The 14590-nt window shown below is 44.9% G+C and overlaps 1 long non-coding RNA gene across 1 annotated transcript; it reads left to right on the top strand.

Annotated features, from left to right (window-relative positions):
* The first annotated feature begins 1088 nt into the window (after nt 1–1088).
* On the top strand, nt 1089–12100 carry LOC120614131 (uncharacterized). Its single transcript, XR_005655876.1, has 3 exons — nt 1089–1194; nt 7222–7471; nt 10795–12100. It is a non-coding gene; the product is annotated as an uncharacterized LOC120614131 (long non-coding RNA).
* The last annotated feature ends 2490 nt before the right edge of the window (nt 12101–14590 follow it).

Below are 14590 nucleotides of genomic sequence, written 5' to 3'. Positions count from 1 at the left end.
CTTGGGGGTAGGAATTTGTAGCCACCTTTGTTTTGGGTAGACAGTTCATGTCCAGGGTCACACGAGGTAACTGACATCCTCCTAACTTTGAGCGTAAGAAAAACTTGATCCTCATTCTGGTACTTTGGCGCAACACGTTAGCCCCTACGGACATCGCTCGAGACATCACTTTAGACATCGCTAGAGACATCGCTTGGGGCAGGCGTCGTCCGCAGCCTATGATAAGAACATACCCTGCTTGTTCAAGGATCAAGGGCAAAGTGCTGGCCATGACCCTGGCGGGGACAAGCCCGATTCCAAGCCCAATCCAGTGAGGTTGAGAAATGCCCGGGGGGGCCCAGGCCCAGGACTCCCTGCCGCGTCATCCCCGCGATGGATTTCGTTCCTTTTCCCTGTACGCGTCCCAGAAGCTCACCAGGAGATTCTTTCGAAGGAAAGTTCCCGTTGACTTCTTGGTTTGAAAGTTGAAACCCCAGGGTAGTAAGGCTGGCCACAAACATTTCAAAGCCTGCTAACCCTAGACAAAATTAAAACATAATCGGCCACAAATTAACCAACTTGGGGCACTTTCTGTGGTGGTCTCCTGGTCGGCACACAGAACTGTGTAACCTGGAAGAAGGAAAGCTTTCTCCGTCCAGTTCTCTGTGTATGGGAAGATCTCCGGAACGTCTCCAAACCGGGTCCTCTCTACCGCCTATTCCTGTCTTCGAAACAAGTATAAAGACAATCCCCCAAACCGTCTGCATCCACAGCTCCGGGTGAGGGAGCCAAGAGGCACCGGAGGCTTGCCTTGAGGCTGGGCTTCTCACACCAGGATGTAGGGTCTCCCTGAGAGACAAACCCCGACTGGAGAACTCGCTGCCTGGGCGCCCCTGGCAGCGACTCGGGAGACTACCCGGTCTCGCGCGAAAGGTGCGTCTCCCGAGCCCCATGCGGGATAACTGGAAGGCAGGCGAACGATTGCGGCTCCAGCAGGGTGGAATCTTAAAGGAAAAAAAAAAAAAAATCTAAAGAAAAAAAAAATAAATTTGAAGCAAACTAAACTCCGAGCCCGCAGGTCCCCGCCGAAAGTGAGATTGGGGTGGAGGGGGCGGGAACCGCGGAGGCGCAGTGAGTGGGGGATGCGAAAGAAACTGCGTTCCCTGCAGAATCCGAGCCTTCAGGGTCTCCACCACCGCGAGCTCCCACCACAAGGTTTGGACTCACAGGGGATGGTGAAGGGGGAGGGAGAGGATAGGAGAAGTGGAAGGGAAAGGGGATTCTTTTTCTCCTCTTGCCAGTGCCAGGACAGGCGAACTTGAGGTGGCAAAGCTTGAAAAAACTTCGGAAAGTTTGGGTAGCGCAGTTAGTGGTGGAGGCGCAGGGCAAGCAAGCAGTGCTGGGGGTGGGTGTGGGGGAGCGGGCTGGGTGCTATTGGGAGTCCAGGTCTGGAGGTGGTTAAAGATCCAAGTATCCTGGGTCAGGTCCACCCACGGTCCCAGAAGCTTCAGTGGGCCAGTGACTGTAGAGAGTCTGAGGTCGTTTCTTCAGAAGACAGGCAAGGCAGAGCCGAGAGTTCGGCGGTTTTGTGCCGAAGTGGAAAGCACTACCCGCGATAGCTCAGAGCTGCAGTGGGAAAGGCTCATCTGCCAAGGCGGGATTAGGTCCACGGGTTCAGGGTCCCCCACGTTTCCCCGCCCAGAGAGGGCCACGCACCAGAGATGTTTGGGTCGATGCGCACAGTTTCGCATCGCGCTCTGGGTCTCCGCGCACCATGTGCGCCCACGGCCTTAGGCTGGGACATTTGGGCTAATAACCGGGTGGAGAGGGGGCCACATAGCCCAGCCGGGACAACGCTTATGCTACGTCTCGGCGGGCGCAACATTGCTGGAGGCAGGACGAAATGGCCCAACCCAACTTCTCCCTGCGCCCTGGGAAGGAAGCGTGGTGCGCCCGCTGGAGCACGAAGCCGCTGCCGCGCGTTCCGCACACAGCCTGGCATTCTGCTTTTCCTCACAGCGCACCAGGGAAAGGCATAATTCAATTATGCCATTCGAGTGCAACGCAGCCTTTTCCTCTTTTGCTCTGGAGCCTAGGGCATTTCGAAGGGGAATCTCCCATTTCGCAAATAAATACCTATCATTCTAAAGCCGAGCTGGGTTCTGTAGTAACTACTGAGGGGAGGGGGAGAAAACTTAAATCGGCTGTGAGTTTACAGCCTGAAGAGGCTTATTTAGGCTCCTTGAACGCCATTTCGAATAGCTCGGCTCGTGCTATTTCAGGAGAAGTTGGAGAATAGAGAGAAAACAAGGTTATTTAAAGTGACTCCAGAACGCGACATTCCTTCCACGGCTCCCTAGGTGTCTGAGTCTGGGCTCCAGCTTAGCGGCCCGGGCGGCCCCAGCCTTTGATATTTAAGCCCGGCTAGCTCCCTGGTGAAACTACCTGTTGGGAGATTCCACGACCTAGACATTCGGCCCTCCTTTCCCCCGCGCGAGCCTGGCAGCGATGGGATGGTTTGGGCACCCGCAAGGCGAGGACAGTACAGCCGGGAGCCACGGACAAAGTCAGCTGCTCCTCGCAGTGCCCAGCAAGCTACGCCTGCACCTCTGCCCGCTCTTCGGGAACTGGAAACAGTTCCCAGTCCACTGTGCGGGGCTCTTGGCTGCAGGGATAGGCTCAGACTCCTTATGATTCTCTAAATTCGGAAACCACGAAGAGATGCCGTTGGTGCTGGCGCCTCGCAGCAAATCTAACTTTAAAAAACAAAGTCTTCTAGCGGCTTCCTAGGCGCGCACTCCCACCTTACGCTCCAACGCCCACCGTTTTTCCCTGCACCGAAATTCACTTTCCTACTTCTTGAAATTCGGAAAAGTCCGCGGATGCTTGGACGGCTGCAACCCAGAGGCTGCTTAAAGCTCTTGCACGAGTTGCTTGAGAGAAATCACTCTGCTCTTGCGAGAAAACAGAATCTCTCTATTTTTAAACAACCCAACTGGATGAAGGAGCTGAGCTAGCAAGGACAATTTGTGCCGTTTATTAGGCTGTTGGGGAAATTTTCGGAGGCTGGGGGACAGGGTGTTTGTCTCTCACACGACCCTGTGGGGAAGGACAGTTCATGCCGGGCCCTGGGGCTGGAAGTCTCATTTGGGAAGTGCACAGGCCGGGTCTGGCGCACGCGTGTATTAACATTCTTTCGGGCAAACTCTCCAACAGAGCCCGTCTGCCCCAACATTAAATTGGGGGATGCGGAGGAGCAGGCTGGGCTAAACCGGGAAATTCTCCCACAGCCGCGGAAGAGAATCCGCGTTGTGTCTCCGACGCGGGTTTCTGCTTTTTGATAGCGAACCCCCACTCGGTTTTGGGAGCAGTGGAACTTGGGTGAAGCCCTACTGAAGGGTCCGTTTGGGATTTAAGGAGACAGAAAGAGTTTCTCTGTGGCTAGAGGTACAGCGGCTCCTTATTTCTCAGGGAAGACGTTCACGTCTTCCGTGGTCACAAAGAACTCGGCTGTAAACGAAATGGGGACAAATATTAGGCAACTGTAGGGAAGCAGAGGGGTAAGCCTCATCTTGTTTAGGATACTCGTTTTGACAGTGAACACTACGGGGCTACGTGGAAGAACGAAAATTTATTAATGAGAATTTATTGCAGTGGGATGAGAGTTAAGATTCAAGCTGAAAGACGGCACAGAACGCTTGCCGTGCCGCAGTCCCTTTTTATGATTCTGGCAATATAGCCTGTTCGGCCCTTAAGTCACACCCCTAGTCTCGCCCTTAGTGGCATTTCCCTTCCCTGTGTGCCTCCTTCCTGCCCACTCATCTCCGCTTCAGACTGCCCAGGACCTCTGGGTGGCTGGAATAACTCATGCAAACTTGCCCTTGGCCAGAGGACACACACACACCGGTGGGCTCTCCCTGCTCAGCCACTCGTCTGCCCCGGGGACCCTTGGGGGCCTGGGAAACCTGGAGTGTTTTCCAGCTCTCAGCCTTGGACCTCCTGTTTTATTTCAGTTCAATCCCAGGGGCACGGACCCAAGGATAATAAACAATGCTGCTTATTAGAAATACAAACCAAACGGGGCGCAGAAAAGAACACCCAGAAAAGCAAGCACTAAGGCATTTTAACAAGTGGCCAGACATTCAGAACTGCCTTTGAAAGTGACTTGTACAATGGAAGGCATTGCTGTGAAGTGATAGAAGCTTGCAGAATATAGGTGTGTCAAAGTATTTTTATTTATTTGGTTTTGCCTCTGGAAATCAGGCAGAGTTGTTACCTGCCCAAGCCTCTCTACAAGTCACCTCCTCCTCACTGTCCCTCTCCCTTAGATCTCGAGGCCTCATTTAAAAGGGAGGGGTATTCCAGGTGTCCACATACTTTGATACCGTTATTCCAGATCCCCCAAGAAGTGAAAACATTACCTCCCGGTTAGGCAGTGACGCTAGCTTTGGGGGGAGATGTCATTGTAACAGGCGTGGCTAGATAATTTGGATATGAAAAAATCTTTTAAAAATATAAATGCAGACATCTTCTGAGAGTGGGGGCTGGGGATTCTTCCTGGGGTGTGGGTGAAACCGATTTCTGCCTGGCCTGATGGCCTTGGGAAAGGGCCTCTCATCTGCTCTGAATGCCCCCTCACAATGTCAGAAAAATCTTCCTGCCTGGAAATATTGGCAGGACGCTGCTAGGACAGGCGGTGCTGCTTTAAATAGGAATAAGACCGCAGGGGGAAAGGAAAGTTGCAACCTTCCAACCCACCAGACTACCTGCCTGCCTCCCATCCCTGAAGGCCAAGCACTGGCAAAGGATACTATAAGGAAAATCCAGACTACCAGGAGCAGGGTGGGAAACGAATCAGCTATGTGTTGTAGGAACAAATCTATTTGATTGTCAGGAGCTGGGGTACCCCAGAACAGGTCTCCCCAACTCAGCTGCTAAAATTTTAGTGTCTGAGCATCACACCTTTTATGGCCCAGTCTCTCCACTTTGTTGTTGTCATTCAGTTAATGCTGGAAGAGACTTCAAAGGTGCTTTAGTCCAATTCTACTGGGCAGCCCTACTTCTGATTGTGCTAAGGGGAGGGTCTGGTCTCACCAAGGCTAGCCCTGTGCCTCACACAGAACTCTTATCCTAGGGAACTAGACTGTGGCTGGCTCTGGCTGGGCCAGGGGTCCAGGCCTTGACTTATGCCCCTTCTGCCAACCAAAGGCATCTCTTTTGTCAGGAAATGATAATGGTGCCAACGACACCCAAGAAACAACCTAAATCCTCTTTTCCTTTCACCCACCCTAATCCAATGGCCTTACACAGTATTCACACATTTTTGGTTCCTAATTTAATTTCTTCAGAACTTGTTCAGACTATTCCAGCCCTTTCTGACAACTTCTCCTAGGAAGGATTTCTGTCTCATGAACTCAAATTTGAGAGGCCTCATCTGCAAAGAGGGAGGTTGAATTTTAGAAGGTCCCACAGGTACTTTGCTGATGAGTGTTGCTCTGTCCTTCCCACCATTTTCCAAATCGATTTGCCTGTGCCTTGCCAATTTACAGATGAGAAAACTGAGGCTCAGAGAAGGGACTTGACTTACTCAAGAACATGCAGTGAGCTGAAAGCAGAGTCTGTATTAGACCTCAAATTTCTTGATTTGAAGTCCCTTTGTTCAGTTTTGAGGGTGGCGTGATAGATAGCTAATAATAAATTACTGTTCAGTAAGCATCAACTGTGTGCCAGGCCACATGTCGTGCCAGACACTTTGCATAAGTCATCATCACAGCAACTCTAAAGGACATCATTAGTCCCAAAAAAATTTAAAAAATAAAATTATAAAAGTAATATATGCATAAATCAAAATGCTTCAAATAATACCAAAGGGCATAAAATGAAAGTAAAAGTCTCCTACTCTGCTCTCTCTCCCAGAATCACATTGATATTTTTTTGTTCCTTTCATGGCTCTCTCCGTAGCTCATAGACAGACGTGATCGTGGCTTTATGAATGAGGAGGGGGAGGCTCTTGATCAAGATAACCAGCTGTGGCTACCTGATTCCAGGCTCAGCACTTCCATTCCTCCACATAGCTGAGGCGAGTGGGGAGAAAAAAGGAGTGAGGGTACAGATAAAAAGAAGGGTCAGGTCAGTGCTAACGTCACTCCCTCTTTTCCTCTCCTGCCCCTTCAAGGCTTCCACTTATTGCTACAGTTTTTCAGGACCTGAGACTATAGGCTCTTGCTGTGCAGATAACTGATGATCATTTGCGATGGCTGCGTTCCTTTGAGGCCTCTGCCTGATGGCCTTGGGAAAATGGACAAGCAGCTCCCCTCAGGTGGCTGTCACCGGGGTAATGCACGTCAGTACTGTCTCCCCAGTGCTGCCTCCACCCTGGACTAGCTCTGGGACTGGAGCAAACCTCGTAAGCTTTAGATATCCCTGCCTATCGATATCTCAGGGTTGTTGGAAGGCTTAGATGAGAGACCGGGAAGGACTGGGTAAACCTGAAATCTCTATGTACATAGGGCAGTTGCTTTCCAAAGGCCTGTTTAGGACCCTGCGGCCCTTCAATTCAGAGCAGTGGATTTTTAGGGTTCTTTGCAAAAGTTACGTGTTTGGGGGACTTGAGGGTTTGCATTTTGGTTGTGTTGTCTCAATAAGGGCAGGATTAGAAGTGTATCTTAAAGTGGAAGGGGATGTTATTTATCTGTAAAAGATGAGAGCACTGAATCTTTGGGATCAGAGACTGTGGGAATATGTGGTGGATTTCTTTCTGCTGGAGAACACATAGAACTAAGCTGGCGAGGGCAGGAGGCAGTTGTCCTGGTAAGTTGGTAAGAGGTGTGACTAAAGGGAGCTTAAGCCTGTCTCTTTGGTAAGTGTCCACCACCAAAGGCTGAACTTAGACTTTTCAGGGGCAGACAGAGTGGGGTGAGGATAAATGCTGGGTAGCATGGGCTTCCCAGAACCTGTAATTTCATTTGTTCTTTAAGATTTGTTTGAGTGGAAAGGGGAGAGGTATTAGAAGATGAATGTGATGATTTTTCCAGGAATCTGGTCCTTGAGGCTCTTTCATTCTGGAAGACTCTTTAGAAACATCCTGAATTTTGGGACCTCCAAGTGAGAGCAAATAATAGGTTGTGGCCATGGTCTTCTAGACTTTGCACAGAAAGAGCAGCTGGGGGAGGACTGGTATCTCTAAAAACTCTTCTAGAAACATATGCAATACCCTGTAACATGCACATATCTGACTGTCAGGGAGGAAGAAGAAAACGGTTTAAAGATGAATGAAGGGGCCTGAGGAGTGGACTGGTTCCAGAGAGAAACCGCGAAAAGGAGGGAAAGTCAGATTTTCTTGGAGGCCCAGCCTGCCTTCAGAGCCTGCTTTCAATGCCTGTGTCAGGACAAAGGATGCTGCGCCCCCTGGTGTCAGACTGGCAGTCGGCGCCAGAGAGCTACGATGGAGACCCGCCGGCTGAGACCAAGGGACCAGCTGGAAAGTACACAGGTCAGATGCCTTTTCTTCTGTTTGCTAAGGTAGTTGAAGTTGAAATAGTCTTTGCTTTCTCAACTCTGGAGTCTAAATAGAGACTCTGATGTAGAGAGAGCGGAGTTTTGTTTTTCTTGCATGCAATTCAGGCAGACAAAACAATGCTTGTTTACAAGTAGCCTGGTGGCGTAGGAAGTATACTAGCCTGAAAGAAAAAGCTACATTTTAGGTAGACTGCTGGTCTGGGGTGAGTCATTAAAAATTTTGGAACCTCCCTTTTCATGTCTTAAAACCAAAGGGGTTAGAGTAAGATGTCTTTAAGTTCTGTTATAAGCTCTACTATCGTGATTTATTAGACGATCATTACACTCTTTTTCCCCGAGTCCTGTGATTTTGACATTATTGTTTTCTATTTACATGCAGGTGCAAATGTTATATGTTTCAGCATCATGAATTCCCCAATCCCAAGTAATGATTTCTGTGTCCCCTTTCTTTTTAAAAATGCAAAATATGCCTCTTTTCAGCACAGATGCCGTTCCCTCCACCTTTTGTGGGGCCTCCTGCAAAAAGCAGCAGAGTGAGCAGGTCTTCAGTCTCTGCTATGTTTCTTTTAAAAATAAAGTACTGAAGTGTTGTGCTGGAAATTATGCTACTAAGTGTTGCATGTGGTAGGTGTGAATATGTGCTTCAATAGTTCCAGGCACAAAACCAAAAACTTCCCCAGAATTAGCAGAGTTTTCTGATATAATCTGGCTAACATTTGTGCAAATAGGTACAAAGACCAATTTGGGAGTGTGCTCTAAGGAGCTGTATGGTTAGGTTCCATTGACATTTCGGGCCGTCCCTGGTATGGACAGGTGATTTTAAGTAGGAACAGCCCCAGAAAGAGTTATGTAGTCGCTGAGAGTTACCTCTCCTTAAACTGGCAAATCTAATCTCTGGAATGAGTAGTCCTTTATACCTCATGGTATACTAATTTCTTCTTTCTGCACTGCACTTGAACTCATATTTGTGTAATGGGTACACTTTGGTTTGTGTTTTTCAAGAAACTGATTATAGTCCTACAGTGAACCACTTGAGTAGCAATCTGAGTTTTGCAGATGTGGAGGAGTGTGCAGTCATTGTCCTGTTATAGACAGCTGCATTATTCCATATGCTACATGGCAGAAGCATGTCCCTCCACATGAGAGAGGTGAACTGAGAGGAAGAATAGCAATACAAACAGATGATGGCAACTGTTGGGGATGGGGTTGATGCAGTGACTTAGAGTGCTGTCCCCTTCTTTAGAATTCCAAAATTCTTATGTTGAAGCCCTAACCCCCAGTACCTCAGAATGTGACTGTATTTAGAGATAGAGTCTTTAAAGATGTCACTAAATTAAAAGGAGGTCATTAAGGTGGCCTCTAATTCAATGTGACTGGTGAAGTCCTTTTAAGAAGAGAAGATTAGGACACAGACAGGTATAGAGGGAAGATCATGTGAGGGCACCGTGAGAAGGCAAGGAGTGAGGCCATAGGAAAAAAACAATCCTGCAGGCACCTTGATCTCAGACTTCTAGCCTCCAGAATGAGAACATTAATTTCTGTCGTTTAAGTTACCCAGTCTGTGGTACTCTGTTATGGTGGCTGTAGCAAACTAATACAAGTCACAACTCACACCAGCCAATTTTGTGCTCCATTTGGGGATGCAGACCTAGAGCCACCATATTTTTTTAGTTTTTAAGAAAGGCTAAGAATTTTTTGCTTTTTAAATGTCAGCAGCAAGTCTAGCTTCATGGACAGTCACATGGGACCCCTACGGTCAGCCCAATGCATCCAAAAATTCAGTATCCATGGATTTAACCAACTGCAGTTCAAAAATATTCAGAAAAAAATGTTACATTATTGCTGATGTGTACTATGTAGTTAGGCCTATGATCCTTACTGAATGTGTACAGACTTTTTTTTTTTGATATAGATTATATGCAAATATTGTATCGTTTTATAAAAGGGACTTGAGCATCCTTAGATTTTGGTATCTGTGGGGCGGGGGCAGGTTCTGGAACCAATGCCCCATGAATACTGAGGGATGACTGTACTAAGAAGGGAGTTCATATTTGGTTTAGTGCTCTGCTGTCGCCCCCTTGAGATCCTTAAATTTTTAACAAGGGACTTGTTGTACTGAGTCCCAGAACCTATGTAGCCAGTTCTGTTGACAACCAATATAAATTTTAAATAATGTTCAGGTTAGGTGTACAGGAGCCAAAAGAAAATGTCTGAGGCTGGGCGCAGCATGGGACACTGGTATAAACATTTTGTCACTAACTGGATTAAGACCTCCTATTCTCTGAGAATCCCTGGAAAGGAATTTGTGGAGCCCAGAGGTGTCCTGGTGGTGAGAGGAAAGGCACAGATATTCCCCAGGTGTGACTCTGAGATTCTGCACGAGCTAGTTACGACCCGACCAAGATTTTTTTCTCTCTCTCAGGGAGAGGCAATGAGAATGATTTTTTTTTCTCTCTCAGGATGGGCAATGAGAACCTCACAATAAGCTTATGTTGAAAAAAGCTCAACACAAGGAACTAAGTGTTTGGTTTGGGGAGAAGGGCTGAGTTTGGCCCCACATAGGGCTGATGCTGGAAATGCTCCCAGACTCATCCTCCCCAGAACTGAGTTGGGAAACTGCATCTGAGTTTGTTCTCCAGTATGACCAGCAGGACCCTGAGGGGCAGTGTCACCCCATGTAAAAGCAACATGGAGACCCAGCAAGTAACAACAGTGAGAGGCGACTGACTGGACTCCGGTTTTCTGCCTAGAGTTTGTGAGGAGGACTCTTTCTCCAAAAGCAGAGGCAGTCCCAGGATTCTTGAGGTGTTCTCAGTTAGGCTGGGTTAGGCGGGCTGAGCTGTAGGAGTGAAACCTGGACTGCCTGTTTCAAAGCAGACGTGAGCACTTAATTGTAAGTAAATGATACACTTCAGTTTTATGGTACATGCCATACCAGTTTATTCTAAAAGTTTGGAAGGGGAAATTTCGCCCCTGGTAAAAGGAATGCCAATCATCGCTGAATAGAGTCAGAGGGATATTATTGGGGAAATCTTGTTTTTAAGGATATACATTGATTTATAGAAGCTCAAGGAAAATATTATAGTGGAATGTTTGGTCAGGAGGTCTGCTTTTTTAGTTCTATTTCTGCACAGTACTGGCTAACTGGGGAGTGTAAATTTTAAAAGAAGTAATTTCTTATGCACATTCATGCAAACTCCCTCAGGGGAATGAGTGAAAGACTGTTTGAGACACTCTGAATTTCCTGGAAGAAAGTTGCTATATAAATTAATATAGTTTTTTTTTTTTTCATTGCAGGTCTGCAGGACACATTGAAACATTCTCCCATCACGCAAGGGAGAAAATGAAACTCTCACTGGCCTCTATCAAGAAAGCTACAAATTTCCCCCTTTCCTGCCAGTTTCCCAAACCCCATGACTCTGATTACCAGGTCAGAGGGTAAGGTTTTATTTTTATTAGTCTTTATACTTTGCATATGGCGAGTTCCTGAAGGAGCATGTGACAGACTGATTACTGTCTAATTTGGGTGAAGCCAGGACTGAGGTGCAGCAGAGGGTACTCTGGCACACCTATACTGGGATCTGTGGGCCCCAAGTCAGCTCCTACTTTCTTCCTACAAATAGTGCCCTCCTCCTCCCTGGAGTTGGTGAGCAGGACTCCTTGTTTGGGCTGAGCCAGGCCAAGGATTCTCAAAGGGTTGGGATAGTGACCCAATATTTAAGAAGATTAAAATTCTATATGTGGCAATTCTGATTCAATTCCTAAATGACAGTTGCCTTAAGCATGTGGAAAATAAGCAACTTGGCTAAAAATTGAAACTTAAAAGACCATTGGTTTCAGAGAAATGAAAACTATGGCTACATAAAAACTTGGCCAATGAATGTTCACAGCAGCATTATTCATAATAGCCCCAAAAAGAAAATAATCCAAATGTCCATCAGCTAACGAATGGATAACCAAATGTGGTATATCCATATAATGAAATGAAAAAACTAAAATATTCATACATGCTACAACATTGACGAACCTTAAAACATTATGCTAAGTGAAAGAAGTCACAAAGTAACATATATTGTATGATTCCATTTTCTATGAAATTCCTACAATGGGCAAATATATAGAGACAGGAGATAGACTAGTGGCTGCTGAGGGCTGGGGCTGCAGACAGTGCAGGGGTGCAGAGTTTCTTTCTGGAGTTGGGGTGATGAAAATGTTATAAAATTAATTATGATAGAGGTTGAACAACTCTGTGAATATACCTCAAACCATTGAATTCTGCACTTTAAATAGATGAATTGCATGGTGTGCAAATGACCTTTCAAAAAAGCTGTTAAAATTTTTTTAAATGCTACTTTTTAAAAAACCATTGGTTTAGGTCTCGTTTTCCAAAGTTCCCCACCTTGAGATGCATGTGCCCAGGCTTAAAAACAGATTTTATAAGCTAAGTAAAATGAGAATGGAAAAAATACTGATTTTCCCTTAGATGGAGAGAGTGATTTGCAGATCCATGCACAGCCAGTATACTTGTTACCTGTCACTGTTTTGAACTTGGCTGTAAATTTTTTCCTTAGGCTGAAATCATTAAAGTATGTTTAAACAATGATACAGCGGTGACTTTGTTGTTTCCATCTTCCCCATATCCTTTTCCACTTTCTTAGAGAACCACCCACCTTATTTTCAGTTCACATGGTTTGAATATTGCTGACCCTTTGCCTTTAGCTCTGTGACTCAGGCCTGATCGATCAGCATTTTCTATTAAGTGACATGTTGGAGCTGGCTCATACCAGCTCATCCTAACCAAGCTGTAAATTTTTAGGAATTTGGAGAGTCAGTTGTTAAACATAATCCTTAGTAAAATTTTAAGTATATGAATTTATAATTAGTTATATTTCAAAAAAAGTTAATGGACACTCAAAACTCATCACTTTCTAATTATTTGAGTAGATTTTACTATTATTTAGTCACCTGTATCTATTAGATCTGTATGTTGGAAGTACTGTATAATGATGTGCATCTCTTCCAACTTCATGTTCAGTGACTTCCCATTGTAGCTTGAAATCGGCCATGGTGGCAGTATTTATACTACAGAACTAGGCAAATACCATATGTCAGGGCTTTCCCTTTTCTGTCAGGAGACTGTTAAACATGTACCAGCTGGAGTGAGTTAAATGGTGGTACCCAAAAGGTATGTTTGCATCCTAATAGCTGGAATTTGTGAATACGATCTTATTTGGAAAAGGGGTCTTGGCAGCTGTAATTAAGATCTTGAGATGAGATCATCCTTGATTATCCCAGTGGACCCTAAATACAATCACATGTATCCTTCCAAGATGAGGCAGAGGGAGATTTGACACAGACACACAGAGGAAACCCATAGATAAGAGGAGGGGACGATGCGATTATATAGAAAAGAGATTGGACCGTTGCAGCCACAAGCCAAGTTACCAGAAGTTGGAATGGAATCCCCTCTAGAGCCCCTGGAGGGAGCATGACCCTGACGACACTTTGATTTTGGATAACTGGCCTCCAGAAATATGAAAGAATAAATTTCTCTTGTTTTAAGTCACCCAGTCTGTGGTAATTTGTTATGGCAGCCACAGGAAGCTAATATACCAGCATATCACCGCAGCACTATTATGTGGTTCAGGGATGGGCATATGACCCAAGCTAGGACAATGGGAGGTCAGTTTCTATGGGAAAAGAAACACTCTTCTTCTATGGGGGTTGCTGAGTGGTTCCATCTTGGCCACCATATTTGCCTACAAATGAAAACAGTGCAGCAAGTGGTAAAGTTGGAATCTAGGAAGAGAAGAGAGAGAGAGACATTCTGAACAATGCTGTTTGAAATGCTGGATCTACTCTACCAATGTTTATTACATGAACAAAATAATTTCTTTTCTTTTTTAAACCAAGTTCCTAACCAATATAGACATGTTAATTTTCAGAGAACTTTTAAAAGTGCTCATTTGCACAGACAGGGTTATAAAGTATATGAGTGCTATCATTTGATCAGTTACTATTTAAATCAAGCATAACTCACAACTAGGAAAATATATATCAGTGAACAATCTAAGATCTACCTGAATTTAATCATGTTCATTTGTTCCACAAATATTTATTGAGCTCAACCATGTCTAAAGCATTCCATTCAGGACACATACTCGTCCTTTTAAGAACTTACAGTGTATTTGCCACTGAGGGATTTGGTATAGCCCACATTGTTGAGGTCACCAGCAGTACTGACTTTTCATTATTTAGTCCATATTCCTATGGACAGTACTAAATTCATGTAAATTAATTATTTTTCCTAAAGTGAATTTGTTTAATATACAATTAAAATATTTTAACTTTTTAAAATGAGATTACATTTAAGTACATTCGCAAATCATAAAAACAATCTTTTGTCACAATGAGTATTTGGGGCCTGGAAAATATTCTCAAAGCGATTTTCAATGACATCGTACCTTTGGTTATTTTGTATCTTTCAGGAATTTGTATTTTCCATTATATTTCATAATTTCTTAGTATGGACAAGCACATTTCTGAAAGGAGTATGTCACAGAAAATTCCAAGGACAAAATGTTTATGTTGTACTGAACTAATTTTGAAATAAAAGGAAAATCTTTTTACCTTCGGCATCTCTATCTTTAACAATTTTTTCAGTTAATGAGGTTTAAAGTTAATTTTGTCCTCCATAATCCTATTTCTTTCCTCTACTTTCCAATACCTTTGTTTTTTGATGAGCACATTTTGGGTAAATTCCCAGTCAACTTTTCAGATCTAATTAAACTCAGCTAAGTTTAACTCAGGTAGCATTTATAGTCAGTGTTTTGGTAGTTGAATAACTATGGGCCCATCTTATGAATCTAAAAAAACATGGTTCCTGAGAGTTGCTTGCTAAAAGGTCCCATTACTAGTGCTGATGTCACTAGCATTAATAAACTAATGCCCACTTGTCTTGACTTAAAATAGAAATAAACTTTAAGATGCAATTATTCAAATACTATACTATTCATTAGCACTTTTATATTTATTCGTAGCATTACTTACCAAAAAAGAGAATTGTTTTGAGTATTTTCAAGGCCAATCCCCC

Source organism: Pteropus medius, unplaced genomic scaffold, assembly GCF_902729225.1.
Source record: "Pteropus medius unplaced genomic scaffold, Ma_sr-lr_union100, whole genome shotgun sequence".
Taxonomy (NCBI): domain Eukaryota; kingdom Metazoa; phylum Chordata; class Mammalia; order Chiroptera; family Pteropodidae; genus Pteropus; species Pteropus medius.
Note: the sequence above shows the minus strand (reverse complement) of the source record. Positions and strands in the feature narration are given on the sequence as shown.